We start from the raw sequence: 10,853 nt of genomic DNA, 5'->3' as shown, positions 1-10,853 counted from the left end.
CTCTATGGAGGCATTCTTGATCATTTTAGAAAGCTTAGAGAGTCCTCTAAATGATGTCTTTGGTTTCATCTCAATTGGAGTTTCCATGCTCAAGTTATGAGCTTTGACCCAAAAGGTATACCTCATTGACTTTTAGGAGGACCTATAATGTATTGCGCCATATCTCTTGAATGAAGCATTTATAGCTTTGGCTTGTGAGACACAAAGTTGTAGAGAATCCAATTTCCTTCCAAATAAGCTTTGGTTGAGAAATTTCTGATAAAGTATGAGGGAGTTATGCCCAGTCAAAGTTGAGTTGACTTTCTCCTAGAGAAACCCTAATTTGAACCTTTTTGTATTTGTTCATCTCTGAGCTCCTACTGATAAATCATGATCAATCTTTGATCAAATGATTGATATACCCTCACATACTTGATATTGACCAAAAATCTTGAAGTTTGACTGTACTTTGACTATAGTTGACTTTTAGGTCAACATAGTCGATTATTGGTCATCTGAACCTTTGAATGGGAAAGTCTTGGGATTGAAGTTTGATATATGAGTGAGTGACCTGAGTAAGCCATTGAAACCTGAACCATTGAAGATGCATAGAGGAACCTTTGATTGAATATAAGAGGGCAAATTTTGGGGTATGACAATAAGGCCTGTCAAAACATTCAACCAAAAAAGCCAAATAAGAAAAAGAAGAAATATGTTTGCAATTTGGGGAAAAAGGTTAACATCTCCCCATCATTCTATGCATGCTTAGCTCCAAGAGGAGGCAACAAAGCAAAGTAAGGATGTGACCAGCAGGAAACGACGATCTCTTCAAACGACACAATTTCCATCGGTGAGTCTTTCACTTGCAACTCTATTTTGGAATCTGATATTCATCGCTACGATAATAGATTGTCTAGTAAATCTGATGTGGGGAAGAAGGTGTGGAGCTCTATAGTTGAATTGGGGGTGTTGAGTGGTAAGGAAGACTTTATGAATGAGAAGCTGATAGAAGATATGGAATTGATAGATAAGGAGGGCATGAAGAGCAAGAAGGTGAATCAATATTTGTTATCATGAATTTATATTCATATAACATAAGGGGTGGGGGAATTCCTTCCAAAAGTAAGAGAATTAGTTATCTGATCCAATCTAATAAAGTAGAGGTGTGCTTCATTCAAGAGACCAAAATTTCCAGCTTTAATGATTCTTTAGCGTGTGACTTTTGGGGCAGTAGAGATGTAGAGTGGACTGCTAGCAATTCTGTTGGTGCTGCAGGAGGCATGGTAATTTTTTGGAGGAGAGGGTCTTTGTCCTTAAACTACAACATCATTGGAAAAGGTTATGTTGGTATCAATATAAATTGGGAGGGGTTGGCTTATAATTTGGTAAATATCTATGCTCCGTCTAGTATGAAGGAAAGAAGGTTGTTATGGAATTCCTTGGTGGAAAAGAAGAGATTGAGAGGTAAAGAGGAGTGGTGTGTCGGGGGAGATTTCAACGAGGTTGTTAGTAAAGAAGAAAGGAAAGGTGAAGGAGGTTCCCGTTTTACAAAAGGTATGGAGGAGTTCCGTAATTTTATAGAGCAAATGGATTTGGTAGACATCCCGTGTGTAGGAGGAAAGTTCACTTGGTTCAAAGACAACGACAAGGCAATGAGTAGAATAGACAGGTTCTTACTTTCGAGGAAGTTGATAGATGATTGGAAGGTGATAGATCAAATAATTGAAAGAAGGGATATTTTAGATCATGTGCCTATTCGGTTGTACAAGGGGAATTTTGATTGGGGGCCTAAACCCTTTAGGTTTAATAATGGATGGTTTAAAAACGGAGGGCTTAAGACTTTCATAGAGGAAGAGTGGGATAAATTGAGGTTTAATGGAAAGGGTGATTTCATCTTGTATGAAAAGCTAAAAACTTTAAGGTCGAGGCTCCGATGTTGGAATCGTGATATCTTTGGTTGGTTTGATCTAAAGGTGGAGGAGGAGGTGGACAAATTAAACGATTTAGACAAGTTGATTGAGGAGAACATAGAAGGAAATGTTGAGCACTTGGTTCAAGCTAGAAGAGAAGCTTCTAGAGAGATTTGGAATGATTTGAGTGTGAAAGAAAGCATGCTCCGTTTGAAATAAAGAAACTTATGGTTGAAAGAGGGTGATAGAAATTCTAATTTTTTTCACAATGCTATCAAGGGAAGACAAAGACGTAACGCCGTTACATCCTTGGAAGGAAAGGAAGGTAGAGTGGAAGGTGTAGAGAATATTAAGGAAGAGGCTAAAAACTACTTTCTCAACTTTTTCAAGGAAGCAGACCATGATAGACCGTTACCGGAGGGCCTAGCTTTTAGTTGTTTGAATGAGAATGATGTGGCTTGGTTGGAGAGACCGTTTACGGAAGAGGAAGTGAAAGAAGTTGCGTGGTCTCATGGGTTCTTAACACCTTGTGAAGGCCAAACGAAGCTAATGGAAGTTAAAAGTTTAAAACTTGTTCAATGGAGCTTAGGAACTCAAAGATTTTAGGTTTAGAAATAAGCTTATGATGTTTCTTTTTTCTTTGTTCCATGTTCCAAAAGTGTAAAAACAGTAAGGCATTGGTATGGTTTGTAAGGTGAATAAAGGTTGTAATTTCTGAATGAACATGAAAGAAGTTTGATAGAATTTTGCTGAAACTTGTAGAGTTGAATTTGAACGGATCCACGTGGAACCCATATGAATTTGAATATGAATTTTGACGTTAGGGATCAATAGTTCAAAAGAAAATTTTTGAAGGGACGATTTCTTGAAGGAAAATTTTGGAGGGATTAAAAACGAAATTTAAAATATTTAAAGGGACGAAAAAGTTCACTAACCCAAGGTTATTTTTCAGACGCTATTTCAAATAGCGTTTTAGCTTATAGCTTATCATTTTTTTCTTCCTTTTCTATTGTTATTATTTAATAAAAATCCACTTTTATCTTTTATATTTTATTTTAATTTAAAATAAAATAATGATGCATTAAATACCTTTTATAAGTTAGTTGAACTGCTAATTTTACCAGACACTTTAATTAGCTTATAAGCCATCAGTCTCAACCATCAACTATAAACTATCTGTCATCAGGCATAAACTATAAACTATCATCTAACTTATCAGTCAACCGCTATTTTTACTAAACATACTCTAGGAATAGAAAAAGTAACCCCCTAAATATTTGTGCTGAACAAAATGTGTTCGTAAATAATTTACCCAATAAAATAGACTTTTATGATATGAATAATTAATTTAATAATTTGTTCATATATTTTTTAGAATTTCCATACATATCTATTATTAATTTAATATATAAATAATTTACCAATACCAGTTCAACTCTGATTCAGTTCAGGTTGGATATTGAACCTCGAACCTGTATGTTTACTGGTTGAATGTCGTGTCCAATTTTAATTACGTTTATATCAACATTAGAATATAATAAAATTTAAAATCACAATAATAACATTATAATGATTTAATTATAATGACATTTGGAATTGTTTAATTAAATCTTGTTAGATTTACTTTATATTTTTTGTTCTCTTAATAGTTTCTGTGAGATATTGGATCGAACTCTAGTATTGTCGAAGGGTAGCTTCTTGGTTCGACAGTTCGACAGAGTTAAGCATGAAGTCGAAGGATTGTTCACATGCTGGTGTCGAAGTGTGCATGCTGTAGTCGAAGATGGGTTTAGCATGCAGATGTCGAAGATGCTAGGGTTGTTAGCATGTTAAATTAGGTTTTAGTGTTTAAACCCTAATTTGTTAAGTTAGCTTGTTTATTAAGTTGGCTTGTGTAATGGGCCTTGCTGAAAAAGCCCATTAGTTAGTATGTTAGGTTTTATTATAAATAGCATACTAGTCTCTCATCATTGCTAAGCTGCAAATCCTAATTTAGGGTGAGAGAGGTTATTTGTTATTCTTGTAAACTTGTAATCTTGTTTTAAGAGAAAGTGAAAGAATAGAAGTTATAACCAATTCTTGTGTTCCTCTTCTTCCTTGTCCTTTATTCTTCCTTGTTTTATACTTTGTTCTTGGCATTGAATTCACAACAAATTGGTGCGGTGAGCGTGGAGAAGATGCCTTCAACAAAGTATGAGATTGAAAAGTTCACCGGAGTGAATGATTTCGGTCTGTGGCGCTTGAAGATGAAAGCTCTACTGGTTCAGCAGGGTTGTTTGGAAGCGTTGAAGGGAGAGGCAGCCATGAATGCAGAATTGACGGCAGCGGAGAAGACGAATATGATCGAGAAAGCACACAGCGCAATTTTGTTGAGCCTTGGTGATAAGGTTCTCCGGCAGGTATCAAAGGAGACGACGGCATCAGGGTTATGGGTGAAACTTGAAAGTTTGTATATGACCAAATCGCTGGTAAATCGACTCTACCTGAAGCAAGCTTTGTATTCATTCAAGATGATTGAAGACAAAGTATTGGCTGAGCAGTTGGATATGTTCAACAAGCTGATTCTTGATCTTGAAAATATTGATGTGAAGATCGATGATGAAGATCAAGCGCTGTTACTATTGTGTTCTTTGCCTCGATCACATGCTCACTTCAAAGAAACTCTCTTGTATGGAAGGGAGTCCCTGACGTTTGAAGAAGTTCAATCAGCCTTGTACTCTAAAGACTTGAATGAACGAAAGGAGCATAAACCTTCGACTGTTGGCGAAGGTTTGGCCGTTAAAGGAAAACTCTTACGAAAGGATGGTAAGTTCGACAAGAAGAAAGGCAAAAACCAGTCGAAGACTTACAGTGGCGAAGCATCTGGCATTCGATGCTACCATTGTAAGAAGGAGGGTCACACAAGAAAGGTGTGCCCTGAATGCTTGAAATATCATGGAGGTAAGGATAATGGCAACGCTGCCATTGTTCAAGATGATTTCGAATCATCTGATGTTCTTGTGGTTTCAAGCAGTGACTCTAAGAAGGAGTGGATTATGGATTCAGGTTGCACTTGGCACATGACTCCAAACAAAGACTTGTTCGAGGAATTATGTGATCAAGATGGTGGATCAGTATTGCTGGGAAACAACAAGGCTTGCAAGATTGCAGGTGTTGGATCTGTGAGATTCAAGCTCCATGATGAGTCAATAAGGTTGTTGACTGAAGTCAGGTATGTTCCTGATTTGAAGAGAAATCTGCTTTCTCTTGGTGAATTCGACAAGAAAGGATATGTTTTCCAAGGAGAGAAAAGTATCCTAAGAGTCATGAAGGGTTCGAAGGAAGTCTTGAGAGGCGTGAAGAAACAAGGCTTGTATACCCTTGAGGCTGAAGTTGTAAATGGTTCGACAAATGTTGCATCCACGAAACCTTTGTCGAAAACAGAAATCTGGCACATGAGATTGGGCCATGTCAGTGAAAGGGGTCTGGTCGAATTAGGGAAACAAAATCTGCTTGGTGGAGACAAAGTCGAAAAGCTGAAGTTTTGTGAACCCTGTGTACTTGGAAAATCTTGCAGAGTGAAGTTCAACAAAGGCAAACAAAGAACACATGGATTCCTTGATTACATCCATGCTGATCTTTGGGGGCCTGCAAGGTGTCCATCACATTCAGGAGCAATGTATTTTCTATCCATAGTAGATGATTATTCCAGAAAATTATGGGTATTCATCCAGAAAACTAAGGATGTGTAGCAACCTGCCCTAAAAATTTAGTTTTTAGAGTCGCCACATATTCTGAAGGGCGAATAGGAAACCCTACGCAGTATAGAGATCAGGGTAAGATACTATATTCAGGTCGAGGGAAGGTGTTAGGCACCCTCAACCCTTTCCTATGGCTTTGAATCTAAGGTCAACAGTTTGATGGCTAAGAGTATTAAGGTAAGGTTTATGCTTTCGAGGGTTAAATAATTAAGGGAAATGAATCGGGAAAAATGAGATTTAGAGGGAAGGGGACTCGCCTTGTTGCCAACTGCCTACGTATCTCCTTAGGGAGAATCAGAGTCAACGTAGTTCGGGAACAGGGTTGTACGCCTTGAATTTGATTTGATATGGTTTGGAGTGGTTTTGAAATGCGAATGTTCGAAGGTATTTTGAGTTACCTTATCGTAGTTGTGAACATCCAGTGTTGAAACACCGTAGTATCGTGGTTTAGTGTGTTTTGAATGTTTGGGATTTGGGCGTACAACCCTGATTTGATTTGTACCATTAATCGCGATGATCAATAGGTTTGATCACCATAATTAATAGATTAGTAGGGAATTACTGGCAATTCTAATCGATTGATTCGATTATCACTTTTAGTAAATGGATGTATTTTAATTATTTAACTTCATCGTTACCCCTCATAATCAATAACTTTGATTAAAAATAATAACGAATTTTTAAGGAGGAAATGTTAATCATCGTAACCAATAGATTTGGTTAAAACCATTTAGCAAAATAAATATTATTTTATTGGATTTGATTAATTAAATTAATCGATTATTAACCATCGCGACCGATATATTCGACCGAAACGAATAATAAATTGAATCCTGATATCCTTGGCCAAATGGCTGGTGGGATCGGACAAACCCTAATGTATTATAACTTTCTAGGGCTTTTTGTGATTATTACAATCAAATTATAATTAAAGTTGAATAAAACAAATTAACTCGAATAATCGAGATAATCGAAAAAATCATAATATTAATCGTATCCTAATCATAGCCTAATCCTAATTTCATTATATTATTATGTAAATTTTAAAATTAAGTCATATATAAAAAAAACTAAGTTTTAATTATTAACTAATACAAATAACATATATAAAAGAAAATAGAATAATGACACCTGGGTGCTGATCATGTATTGCTGCATTGAGGGATGAGCATGGTGGACCTTCGATCCAGGTGCGTGAGATCTTATTCGCTGGAGATCCAACGGTGATGAGTTGAAGGCGCATAGCAAATTCTTTTAGTGAGACTTTGATGCGTGGTTGTTGTGGCTATGCGTTACGGGTGGAATTTCCAGCGGCTGTAGGGAGACCCTCGCGGTGGTACTGGTGCGTGGTCGTGTACGGCGGTCATCATGGTGATGTGGCGGTTGTAGTGGATTGCGATTTCAATTGGATCTAGATGGAAGACCCGTCGATACTACCGACAGCTTCCCCTTGAATCTTTTCTTTAATAATGACCTGCAACGGAACTGAAAACAACAGCAACAACCAATTCTCTATTTTTCTCCACCTTTTTTTTATTTTATTTTCAGGTTTCTTGTTTGAATTTTAATTAAAAGTAATATTATTGGTGATTGTATCAATGGTGATGTTATTAAGGTAGCATACATAAACTGAGCAACAAAAATACAGTGTATGGTCAATGCTTACGGCAAGAAATATGTATGGTTGGAATTGATGAATTAGTATGAAATACTTACATGCTGATGGAATTTTTGTACGTGTGGTCGGTTAGAACATGATGGTCAAGAATCAGTGATGGAATTTGGTACGGTATCTGGGATTAGTTTGCGTAGAGAATTAGTTTCGTAAATGTTCTGAGGCTAGGTTAGGATTTTGTACAGTGTGGATTAGCCTCCCCCTAAAATAGGGTTGTTAGTTGTGTATTTATAATAAAAATTAGGGTAAGGAATGGGCTTGGATCTATTATATTTTCCATATTTTAAATCTAATAAAACTATAAATCTAATAAATTTACAAATAAATACAACTAGAACTAATATTAATATAAAACTTAAAAAATAAAGATATAAGGAACCATATTTATTTTTTGTAATTTTTGTTTAAATAAATAAATAAATAAATGAAAAGAGGTTAGAAACAAACATTATAAAAAAAGAAAAGTTAGAAGTGGGGTTCGAACCTGGGACCTCTCGATCGCATACTCTTATCTTCAAATTCTTTACCGACTGCACCATATCAATTATTCGAAAAGATGACATCGACAATTATAAGAGGGCAAATTTTGGGGTATGACAGGATGAAACTTTTGAGAATTTCAAAAGTTGGAAGACTCTGGTTGAAAATCAGACTGACAGAAAGGTCAAGAGGTTGAGAACCGATAATGGCCTTGAATTTTGCAATGAGGCATTCGACAGTTTTTGTGCTGCCTCTGGTATTGCAAGGCATAGAACTACTGCAGGTACTCCACAGCAAAATGGTTTGGCTGAAAGGTTTAATCGAACTATTTTGGAGAGAGTCAGATGCATGTTGACTAGTGCGGGGTTAACAAAGGTGTTCTGGGCTGAGGCTGTTTCGACAGCAACATATCTGATAAACAGATGTCCTTCGACAGCGTTAGATATGAAGACACCTGAAGAAGTTTGGTCCGGACATCCACCAGATCTCGACAAACTGAGAGTATTTGGCTGCGTAGCCTATGCTCACATTAGGCAAGACAAGGTCGAACCTAGAGCTCTGAAATGCATGTTCATGGGATACCCTGAAGGAGTCAAAGCTTATAGGCTATGGTGCCTAGAGCCAGGTCACAGGAGGTGTATCACCAGTCGAGATGTAGTTTTCAATGAAGCTGAAATGGCTTTTAAGAAAACTGATGATGTTGGTCGAAGTACAGAAACATCTGACGAAGAGCTGGAACAGGTAGAGATTCCTGTTGAGGTGGAGCATGTTGATGCTGAATTGCATATCCCAAATGAAGTCGAAGAAGAAGCAGAAGATGCTGAAGTTGAGGAAACTGACGATGACTACCTATTGTCGAGAGATAGGTCGAGAAGAGTCATCAAGCCACCTCAGAGACTTGGATATGCAGATCTTATAGCTTATGCCTTAATCTCTGCAAGTGAGGTTCTAGACGAAGAACCTAGAGACTATAAGGAAGTTATGAGGAGTCGAAATAAGACTGAATGGCTGAAGGCCATGGATGATGAGATAAAATCTCTTCATGATAATCATACCTGGGAACTGATCAAGAAACCTGCTGGGGCAAGGTTAGTCAGCTGTAAATGGATTTTCAAAGTTAAGGAAGGAATTGAAGGAGTGACGTCGAAAAGATACAAGGCAAGGTTAGTTGCAAGGGGTTTCACTCAGAAAGAAGGTGTCGACTTCAATGATGTGTTTTCTCCTGTTGTGAAGCATAGGTCCATTCGAATGTTGCTTGCCATGGTGGCACAGTTCGATCTTGAACTGGAACAGATGGATGTGAAGACTGCGTTCTTGTATGGTGATTTAGATGAAAAGATCCTGATGAGGCAACCTGAAGGGTATGTCGAAAAGGGGAAGGAAGATTATGTGTGCAAGTTAAAGAGATCTTTGTATGGGCTGAAACAATCTCCTCGACAGTGGAATAGGAGATTCGACAAGTTCATGGCACGCATAAGTTTCATTAGAAGTCAGTTCGACCACTGCGTTTACTTCAGATTTCGATCTGGTAATTCATTTGTTATTTTGTTGCTTTATGTGGATGATATTCTCATAGCAAGCAACAATGTTGAAGATGTGACGAGGGTGAAGGCTGAACTCAATAAGGAGTTTGATATGAAGGATCTGGGAGCTGCTTCTAGGATTCTTGGAATTGACATTCGAAGAGATAGAAAGAAGTCGAAGTTATGCTTATCTCAAAAGGCATATCTACGGAAGATTCTTGAAAAGTTTGGTATGTCGAATTCGAAGCCAGTTGTGACTCCAACAAACCCTCAATTCAAGCTGAGTATTGATCAGTGTCCCAGTACTGATGTCGAAAGAGCCTATATGAATAGCATTCCGTATGCTAATATCGTTGGTTCTTTGATGTATGCTATGGTTTGTACTAGACCCGACATAGCTTACGCAGTCAGTCTTGTAAGCAGGTACATGGCGAATCTTGGAAAGGCTCACTGGCAAGCATTGAAGTGGATTTTAAGGTACATAAATGGGTCTCTGAATAGAGTCCTAATTTATGGTGGAGCCTTGGCTGAAGATAGTAAAGCAGTAATAGAAGGATATGTCGACTCTGATTATGCAGGTTGTATGGATTCTAGAAAATCTATTTCTGGATATGTTTTCACTATGTTTGGCACTGCAATTAGTTGGAAAGCAACACTTCAGAAGGTTGTTGCTCTATCAACCACTGAAGCGGAGTATATTGCCCTAACTGAAGCTGTGAAAGAAGCATTGTGGCTTGAAGGTTTTGCGAAGGAGCTGAAACTTCAAGGTCGAGGTATCACTGTTAAATGTGATAGTCAAAGTGCAATACACCTGTCGAAGAATTCAGCCTATCATGAGCGAACTAAGCACATTGATGTGAGGCTGCATTTCGTTAGAGGAGTAATCGAGCGTGGAGAAGTCCAAGTGCTGAAGGTTTCGACTGAAGACAATGCTGTTGATATGATCACCAAGACATTGCCGAGTTGCAAGTTTCTCCACTGTATGCAGTTGATAAAGCTGCATGAAGAAAGCTAGTTTGTTCCTTGACGTTGTAGTGTTAGGTCCAAGGTGGAGATTTGTGAGATATTGGATCGAACTCTAGTATTGTCGAAGGGTAGCTTCTTGGTTCGACAGTTCGACAGAGTTAAGCATGAAGTCGAAGGATTGTTCACATGCTGGTGTCGAAGTGTGCATGCTGTAGTCGAAGATGGGTCTAGCATGCAGATGTCGAAGATGCTAGGGTTGTTAGCATGTTAAATTAGGTTTTAGTGTTTAAACCCTAATTTGTTAAGTTAGCTTGTTTATTAAGTTGGCTTGTGTAATGGGCCTTGCTGAAAAAGCCCATTAGTTAGTATGTTAGGTTTTATTATAAGTAGCATACTAGTCTCTCATCATTGCTAAGCTGCAAATCCTAATTTAGGGTGAGAGAGGCTATTTGTTATTCTTGTAAACTTGTAATCTTGTTTTAAGAGAAAGTGAAAGAATAGCAGTTATAACCAATTCTTGTGTTCCTCTTCTTCCTTGTCCTTTATTCTTCCTTGTTTTATACTTTGTTCTTGGCATTGA

Source organism: Vicia villosa, unplaced genomic scaffold, assembly GCF_029867415.1.
Source record: "Vicia villosa cultivar HV-30 ecotype Madison, WI unplaced genomic scaffold, Vvil1.0 ctg.000001F_1_1_3, whole genome shotgun sequence".
NCBI lineage: Eukaryota > Viridiplantae > Streptophyta > Magnoliopsida > Fabales > Fabaceae > Vicia > Vicia villosa.
Note: the sequence above shows the minus strand (reverse complement) of the source record.